Here is a 9,480-nt window from a genome sequence, read left to right as displayed (position 1 = left end):
GGAGGAAGGGCAAAGGAGAAGGACTGCAGAAGAGTGAAGTCCAAAATGGAAGCTTTTCTCCCAGAAGCTCAGTTTCTCAAGCCACAGGACCGTCCCGGGGCTGAGGATGAAGAACAAGGGCTTCTCTGGGCAATCCCAGGTCAAGGGGCATTTTCAAAACCAAATCTTGATTAGAGCCAGCTAAATGTTTTGACTTGAGGGAGACACTGAGGATTATAAAGCAAAATAGAGCAGCATGAGTAAGAAAGAAACAGGAAAAGAAAGAAAATTTAAAAAAACTCATGGGGACACAAAGGGAATGATAGAAAACACTTCTGAATCAGCTAGTCGTCTACTAACAAGCTGTAAAGATCTCCAATGACAAGTTGTCACATTAGTTTAGTGAAACTGAAGCAGTACTTATCCCCTTTCCTGTGCTTAATCTCTCCCTGCGTGCCACAAAAACATGCTACCACGTTTAATAGGATTAGTTTCGTTCACTTTCTTCCCCCACCCCTTTTATTTTTTACAATTCTATTTTCAGCAATACAGGGATCCTTGAATTCATCAACTTCCTGTGGTGCACAGCAAAACCTGGCATGCATGGTTTTTACCCTTTAAATACTTTATTTTGAATGTGAAAAATGTAATTTAACTATTTCCTATCTTTCCCCCCAATAGCCATAGCTTGGGGGTGGGGGAAGGTGTTGATGGTAAAAGGGCCAAGACAAAAACAGTGTTCTGGAAAGGGGCTGACACAGCCCAATCCTTGCAGAAGCTACGTGCCCTAAGTGAAATTGCTCTAGCTCAGACTACAGGCAGACCTGGATTCCAATTCTGGCTGTGCCACTTACTGGCCTTGCGGCCTTGAGCAAGTGGTGAAGCCTTCCCCAGTCTCAGTTCCCTCATTCAAACGCAGGGATAATTCGTCTCTGGGCTGTTGGGAGAATGACATATACTATACTTTATTTCCTCACTTCTAAGATTAACTTTTTCTCATATTTTATGCTCCTGAAATCAGTGTCTCACAATCCATTGTGCATTTAAGATCCTCGTGTTTTCCTTTTCTCCTAAAGGCCATCTTTAAATGGTGTATTTTATAATCTACTACATTTTGGAATCAAGAAACGGGAATTGTAGGGTGTAAAGCACCTGTCCCAGTCCTGAGGCACAGCAGTGCTCAGCAAGTGCTGGGAGTATCTATCGCCGCCCATTTTCACTATGCCTGCTGCCTCCTTGCCACATTCCCACGGAAAGATCACTTTGGAATAAGACAGAAGAAGGTGTTGACACTTTTGCCCCTCATCCAGATCCTGCTAGACTAGAGTTTCTAATTGAGATTTCAGAGATCTGCCTAAATCAAACACCGATCATAACTGCCCATACTGGGTCAGAACCAGAATCCTTCGGTCCACTCTGCTCCCTCAAAGGGTCACCAACTGCCATGCTTAGCAGTGTCTTGCAAACAGTAATTATCTGATGAATTGAATTATTCTATTTTCTTTGAGTCCACTTTGGGTTAAGCACCCCCTCCCGCTCTCCGCAGCACCGCCGTCAGATTAGCAATGGAGAGAGAAGGGGATGAACTCGCCTGATAGTGGTGGGAAAAGGACGGTGGGGCAGGGGACAGGGACCCAGAGGAATGAAAGGAGCAGCAAGGCCTAGAGAGGAGACGGAGGAAGATGGAGCTGGGAGGAAGAAGGAAGTTGGCGTGAGAGGCGCTGTCGAGGCGCTGCAAGGGGGCACACACCGAGGAGCAGCCCGCACCCCCAGTGGGCTGAGAGGGCGCCGGGGACCCGCACTGAGAGTCAAGGCAGACCCGCTTCGCCACCCATAGCGTCCCCCGGGAGAGAGTCCGGGACGCAGGGCCCCCGAGGCTGCGGGTCCAAGTCCTTCCGCCAACCCGGGATTAGCGAGTCTGTCGCTTCAAAAGTCTAGGCGAGAGGAAGCCCAGACGCGTCGGCCTTCGCCCGGGCTGGAGCAGCTGCCAGATTTAGCCTCCCGCCTCGCCTTTTCTCCGGCCTGCCCCTCCGCCCCTCAAACAAGGCTTCCACACGCCTCCCGCCCCGCCTGTTTCCCGGGCCTCCTCCGGGGAAAATGGCACTCTTCGCCCACCCAACATCCCTCTACCCACCTCCCCCGCGCCCCCCAGTTCCAAGTTCCCCCGGCAGACCCCACCCACACTCTCTCCCCCTAACTCCACTCCCTTGCCCCCCTACACACACACAGCTACACACTACCCCTGTCCTGCCCATTCACACTCTGCAGACACACTCCCCATCCCGTTCTCCCCCAACTCACCCACCAACCCCCTTTGCCACTCAGCCTTTGCCCCCTGCCCACTTGCAAGTGGAGGGAATAGAGCTCTTTCCACCAGGAGGGTGCTTGGGGAGGAGAAGCCAGAAGTTGCCATCCATTTTTGTACAGCTTGACCCCAAATATGTTTCTCTCTAGTTTTTAGGGGGCGCCCTTTGTTTTTGTCCCCTAGAGTCACCGACTTTTCCCACCTAGGTATAGAGAGAGTAGCCAGAGAGCAGGAACCTTCCACACTTGCCCAAAGACCACAGACAGCAGGACAGGCATCTAGGGGTGATGCTTCCTCTTCCCCAGATTCAGAGACTGCAGTGCCCCCGCCCTGACCCCTGGGGTCCATTCACTAGGGGCTGGGCCCACCGCTGCCCCACGCTGGCAATCCCTTCCTTACCCCCCCCCCCTCCCGCCCCCAGGAATCTACGATTACTTTATCTCAAGCCTTTTGAGGTTACCAGCAAAACACCTTTCTCGGGATGTTTAATAAGCTGCTCACAGGCCTCCGCAGTTGAAAAACTGTCAACCCTCTTGATCTGTTGTCTGCTGCTTCAGCCCGTTCCATTTCCTTGGCTTTCTTCCCCCCACTGCTGCAGTCACAGCCAGGCATGGCACCTTCCTGCCTAGCTTCCTTTCCCTTCTCACAGCTGTCCTTGGCTGGGATCTCCCCTAATCACCTTGGGATATGCTTGTATTCATTGGTTTGAACATAACTTTACGAAAGGTTGTATTTTACTTTACACGGATTTGGGGGAGGTTGTTGAGTCAAACATGTAAAAACACATAACATATGATCTACATTTGCTTTTGTTTTACCTAGGAATGCTGACTTTTTTTCCTTCTTGTTGTTCCCTTTCTAAGATAACTTTTGTCCTGTGGCTTCATTGGTCTGACCAGCGGTTTCTTTAGGAAATGTTTGCCATCTATAAAGCAAGGAAGGTGAAAGAGCCAAAAAAGGCGGGGGTGGGGTGGAGGAGGAAGCAGACTTCAGATTGGTAAATGCCCCACTTTGCCAGTAGGACTGATGGACAGTTCTAGGTCCAAGAGCACAGGGCCTAGCTTCCAAATGTGCCAATTCTAATTTATTTTATGGCCTAAAAGGCGGAGGAGGGGAAATCATATAAAGGTGACAACTATGCATGAGCTAAAATGTGCATACACATACATATCCCATGACAGTCCAGTTGCTTCACCAAAACGTTGGGGGTAGGGACAGGTCCTTATAAGAATACATGTCACTCAGCTTGAGTGTACAGATCACACATTTGTGGGCAATATACCTTCCAAGTATTGAGCACTAGTCATGTGCTGAACAAGTTTAGTCATGTAGAAGTTTGTCAATAAATCTATGATTTGGATATTATCCCCACTTCACAGATAAAACCTGAGGCTCAAACAGATTAAGTAACACAATCAAGGTCACAGAGTCAGTAACAAACCAGCTGAGCAGTAATTAAAGACACAGGGTGACCCCCAGATTCCCAGGTCCTTCTTCTGATTACCTCGGTGGGGTGGGCCCAGAAATCTTTACATTAAAAAAAAAAAAAAAAAAAGCTCCTTCGGTGATTCCAATGATTCACCAGGTCTTTGGAAGCACCACTCCACAGTAAACCATCCCGCTGTTCCTGTCACCAGCCTTGCCTCCAAGCAGCCTACTCCACGTTGGACAAAACATTTAAAACATATTTAAATAGCAATTTCGAAAAACTATACAGCATATGGATTTTCCTTTTGATCTCAAAATGATGACAAACAGACACTTAGATACTTCATAAAAGAAATATTACCAGAAAAATTATAGAAATCTGGCTTTCAACTTCATCTTGCTCTAATTTAAACAAAATGCAACTTGCCAGTTACTCTCTCTCCAAATGCATCCAAACTGGGAGCGTCTTTCTCTTTCCGCTGGGTCAGGCCTACACCTATTTATTTCTAGCCCACTCCTCACCCTGAATAACAGCTTCTGGTAAGATGGACAATGTGGAAAACTTCAGTCCTATCACCAAAACCCCTGAAAATGGAGCACCCCCGAATTCACACCCTTGACGTGAAAAACCAAAGAGAGGGAAGCTGGGAGTAACGGCCAAGCATCCTTAGAGTAATTGACAAAAGAAAGGGGGTGGGCAGAAAGGGAGATTTCCATCCCTTCAAACGTGCACGCCCCTCCCGCGGTCCCGAGAGGGAGTCCCCCCTCCCAGGTCGAGTGCGTCCACCGGCTGTCCCCGCAGCAACAGGCGGGAGGCGGGGGAGGGGAGGTCGCGGGGGCAGCTCAGGCCTGGCGGCGGCCGCCGACGTCCCCAAGCCGCCACGACGTTCCCCCGCTCTGCGGCGCGCCGGGAGCAGGTGGTTGCCCTCTGCGTCCCGGGCGTGCACTGAGCCCAGGCTAGCGGAGCAAGGCTGCAGCCCCTGCGGTGGCCCGGGAAGAGGCAAGTGCCGCGGGGCCGGGGCGAGGAGGGACTGGCAGGGCGGCGTGGAGCCCCACTTGGCCGCGCAGGCAGGAGGGGCGCGCCCTCTGCGGAGCGCGGCGCCGCGGCAGCCACAGCATCTCGCGCTGGCTCTCTCAGGTCGGAGAGGCCGCGACACCTAGCGCGGGGCTGAGGCTAGGAAGGGCGGGTCGGGAAGGGAGGAAGGCACAGGGAGGAAGCCGCGGGCGAGGAAGCCCCGCTCCCGCCGAGTGCCTGGAGAGGAGATTCCCAACCTTCCCGCCCAACCCGAAACTTTTCCAACACACGCAGGCGTATTCTTCGCAGGTTTCGGCGGCCCAGAGTCGCAGTCAGGGAGGAGGCTCGGGAATCACACGTGCCCTGGCACACTGGAGGAGGTACACAGACACACCAGGAGGGACAGGGCCTCTTGGGAGGCGGCTTAGGGTGTGAAGGCAGCAGGCGGCCACACATCCGAAAGGGACTCCCCGCGAGCGGAATCGAGCGCTTAAAACCCTGCCACAGCTCGGAAGTGTAGCGGTGCCCAGAGGCTTTGCGTAACTTTGCCCACTGCGCCCCCGCGTGCAAAGGCGTCCCCTTCACGCTCACACTCTCACCCCACCCCACTCCCCTTGGGCTGCGGCCCGCGGCTGCCTTTGTACTTAAGCGACAGCAAAAGATATGCTGATTCGAACCAAAGATGGTGGGTAAATTGTGTGAATTCCACTCGTGGGCACCCCCAGATACGTGGGGAGAGCACCCCTTTCTCCCCGAAGGCATCCCCTCCGTTTCTCTCGGCCTTTGGGTCTCCAGCTTCTTCACTACTATGGACTGAAGAAGACAAAGCACAGCCAAATCAATGTTTTGGGTGTTTTTGTTTTGGTTTTGGTTTTTTCCAATCACGGCCACTCCAAATGCTAACCCTCAAAAGCTGGGTGGGGTTGGAGAAAGGCGAATTATGTCAGGGAGCACCCCTCGGAAGGCGCGCGCGCGGCCTGGCGGGTTCCTCGCCGGGCTCTGGGCAGCCGGGCCGAGTGGCTGGATTATGTAAGTAGCAGCCCTCCATGTGCTCACCACCATCTGTTAATATCTTGGTATTGGAAAGTTCGGTGCCTGAGGCAAAGCCAGGGTTGGCGGCGAAGAGCTCCCAGCCTACACTTTTCTACTCCAGGGCAGGGAATGTACTTCCCTTTGATTGTTTTCGCCCACTTTCATAAAATCAAGTAGTAGTGTGTCCCTTCAATCACTGACAACCCCCTCATCCCCGCGGGTGTGTCTTTGTGGGCGAAGAGTGATTTTCTTCGAGGCCAACTTATTGTAATGAGCCCTTTCGATGAATTTATATTTTCATGACAATTCTGCACTCCTTAAAGCAATGTGGCAGACTCTTTATTTGGGAGTGGGTTCTTTCTCATTTTAAAAATTTACTTTCCTTCTGCCAGCACCCCTGGAACCAAATTCTTGTAAGGGTTATATTTCAACTTCTTTGGAGTGATTGGCTTCTGTTTACTTTGAAAGCTGTTGGTTAAACAAACATCACTCGGGAGGCTTCTAAGCAGTGGGGTTCCCAGGAGAGAAAACGCTGCAGCTGCTACTTGCTACTGATCTTGTGGTATTTCACTTCCCCCCCATTCAGAACAAATCCAGGTTGGGCTTGGCGTCACACTGGGCACAGGAGATGAGAGTGAGAGAGAGGCCGTCAGTCAGTTTTGCCTCTGGAAAGCTTGCAGCAGGCAGGCCTGCACCCTGGGGTTGGTTTTCCTCTCTTCCCTTCTTCAGAGTTCGGATAGTGGTGGTGGTGCTGGTGGTGGTGGTGGGTGGGTGGGTGACCGGGAAGTCCTTAGGCATCCTTCTCCAAAATCCACGTCCACGTTTGCCTCTCAACTGAATCTGGTTGAAATTCCCAGAATTGGTTTGTTTAGGATCTGATAACCGCTGTTTGTAAGGTTTTAAATTACTTATACGCACTGTCTTCCCTCCTGCCCCCACCTAACGGCTTTAAGAAAGAATAGGAGGCGTGAGCATACACCGAGGAAATGTCAAGGCGAAGTGTATTCAACACAGAACCAGATGCACGAGTGATAACTGCGAGTTTGTCTAAGAACACACAGATCACCCTTCAGATAAACAAGTAAATGCAACCTGCACGGATAGGGTTTGTTACAAGACCGGTCAGAACTTGCGTTAACTTTTAAGTTACTGGGGTTGTGTTGGAAATGGGGCGAAGGGAGGAGTTGTCTTAAGCCTAGGCTTGGCAGCTGGTTTCAGAGATGGAGCCAATATCTAGGCGACTTCTCATCTCCAGGCTTCTCCCCTATCAGAAAACAAAGCGGGAGTTGCCCGAGATAGGGGGCTCGGGCCTCAAGTCTTGCTCCAGGGCAGCCCGAGACCCAGGAGAGTGCCGCAGCTCTAGCAAGAGAGGTTGTCAGGAGTGTGGCCTGTACGCCTCCCCGAAAGTAGAGGACAGGACAGGGGACAGGGCTGCGCGGAGGCAGCTCACGGAGCTGGGCTGCGAACCGATCTCCCTCGCCTAGAGTCGCGCGCGCTCCTATTTCAACTCGCCGCTCCTGCGCCCTAATGCGGGCTGCGAACCGCCGCGGCAGAGCGTCACTAGCCGGGAGCCTCCGCCGCCGAGGCTGGGGGTGGGAAAGCTTCCTTGTTCGCCAAGCGGGTTACCCCGACTTCGACTCAGGCCTGCCTTTCCCCACGGCGTGACACAGGACTTACTGGGGTTCTCAGGGAACTTTTCCCGCCGCCAGTTCCCGGGCGTGGTGTGTGCAAAACGTGCATTCAAGCGCTATGTGCAATTGACACAAACTTGTGGGCTAAAGTACAAGCCATTTCTTTTGCGTTTGAATCTTTTTCTCTGTCCCTGCCTCCTTTCTTCCCCCTACTCCCCCCTCCTTCTTCTCTGCTCTCCGCCCTTTTAAATGTCAAACTGAGCAGATGGTTTTAAGGTGTGGAAAGGTATATAGCCCTTACTCCTACCAGTTTATTTGTGGGCTGGCGCTAGCTTATATGTACAAACCAAGATTCTTAAAGAAAACCAGTAGGACGAAAAATAAGAAAGGAAGTAGCTTTGATCCATTTTCAGACCCCAAATTTCCCCGCTCAATACACCCGCTTACCTCGAAGGGACCCAACCAATAGAAGCATTATTCCGTCCTGTGTCTAATGGGCATGTTGGTTATTTCTGCTCCCAGACTAAACTGTCACATCCCGGTTAGAACACTTGATACAACAGTCAATAGTTGGAGGTGTGAGTGGTGTGTATGCGCTCCTCTGTGTTGTTTCCCTGATAGACGCGTGGGGGGAGTCTGTGGGGCGGCAAAAGGGGAAAGAAGGCGGCTGGGGATGCTCCTGCAATCTCTTTTCTTATCGCGGACACCTAACCTGACCGACCTGATTTTTTTTTTCTCTTCTTTTCACTGTTTGAAATTCGTGCCAAAAGTTTCCTGCCGGGATAGACTCGGATATACTAACATCGCTATTCTTATTCCAAGGGAGGGCTTAATATCCTCTTTACGGTTTGGTGAATTTGAGGCTGAAATTTTAAATTTCCTAGAAAGGAGTATGTGTGTGTGTGTGTGTGTGTGTGTGTGTCGCAGAAGACATTGGTAGTGTTTGGCCAGTGTACTTGTAACACACCTCATAAATACCCTGTTGTCACGACACAGCATGATTCAACCTTTGATCTAATTAAATTTGAGGGACACACGAAAACTACTTGTCCTCCTCGTACCTACAAAAATGAGTGTCTAATAGACTGTGTATGAATGTTTCTGCTTCGCAGCTTTTGCAAGTCCTAGCTTTTATAGGATCTTTAGGTCATAAACGCGGCTGCTTTATTAAAAGCCGTTTACTGTGCCCGGTGAAAGGGACGTTCTAGCTGCGGCCGGAGGCTCGCTTGCATTTGTAACTTGCAAAGCCTAAGGAGATCTTTAAGAGCCACATTATCTAAATAAATTTTGCTGGTTATTTTTCAAGCAAGAAATGTCAAACCGAAGTAAATTTCCTAGGGCTTTATGTTAGAGCCCGAGATTAAAGCGTTTGAAATTTCTTGCCTAATAAACTTTAAAGTTTGTTGCCCAGGCGTCAAAACTGTGTAAATCCTGTATTGAACAGCTTTCTTTGGTCTTTGTGGGGTGAGTGAATTAGTGAAGGGTATTCGCCAGATGTTTGCAACATACATATTTTTAAAGGCTGCTTTACCTACAATCCAAATAATGTCAGAAGTAACCAAGGGTAAATATTTCTCTTCCTAATAATTTGGACTGGAGCTTAACTGGGACTCAGCCAATGTTGATCTTCGTCTAATAACAGATGCAGCGGACCCGATGTGAAACCTCTGGCACCTATTATTTTAATACCAAACCTACCTGTATTTTATTGTCCACCTCCCCTTTAAAAGGAACCAAGGGTGACACGTATCCTTGACACTACCTATGATCGTTTAAGAAGTGGAATGATTTGCAGATCTCCCCCCCACTCCCTCCTCCTATGCCACCCCCACCCCTAAAACCCCCACTTTTTCTCCCGTATACTTTTCCGTGCCTTCCTCCACCCAAGTCGGAGGAGCGCTCATTCGCTCGGCCACTCGGCGAACTCCATCAGCTGTATCTGGGAAATGAAAAAAGAAAAAGAAAAAAAAAAAAAAAAAAAAAAAAAGGACCTGCGTCCTGGAAGAGCGAGTGTGAGCTGGACGCCGCTCGCGCCGTCTCCCGCTTTGCATAGAGCCCGCAGATGGCTCGCTCCGGCCCAGGCGCGGCGA

At 50.6% G+C, this 9,480-nt stretch overlaps 1 long non-coding RNA gene across 1 annotated transcript; it reads right to left on the bottom strand.

Moving 5' to 3' along the window:
* Window positions 1-6,076: 6,076 nt before the first annotated feature.
* Window positions 6,077-9,210, bottom strand: LOC108582326. The gene is made up of 2 exons (XR_001895619.2): window positions 7,838-9,210; window positions 6,077-6,599 (listed from the first exon to the last, which is right to left on the bottom strand). It is a non-coding gene; the product is annotated as an uncharacterized LOC108582326 (long non-coding RNA).
* Between the last annotated feature and the right edge of the window lie 270 nt (window positions 9,211-9,480).

Source organism: Papio anubis, chromosome 1 (assembly GCF_008728515.1).
Source record: "Papio anubis isolate 15944 chromosome 1, Panubis1.0, whole genome shotgun sequence".
Lineage (NCBI taxonomy): Eukaryota > Metazoa > Chordata > Mammalia > Primates > Cercopithecidae > Papio > Papio anubis.
Note: the sequence above shows the minus strand (reverse complement) of the source record. Positions and strands in the feature narration are given on the sequence as shown.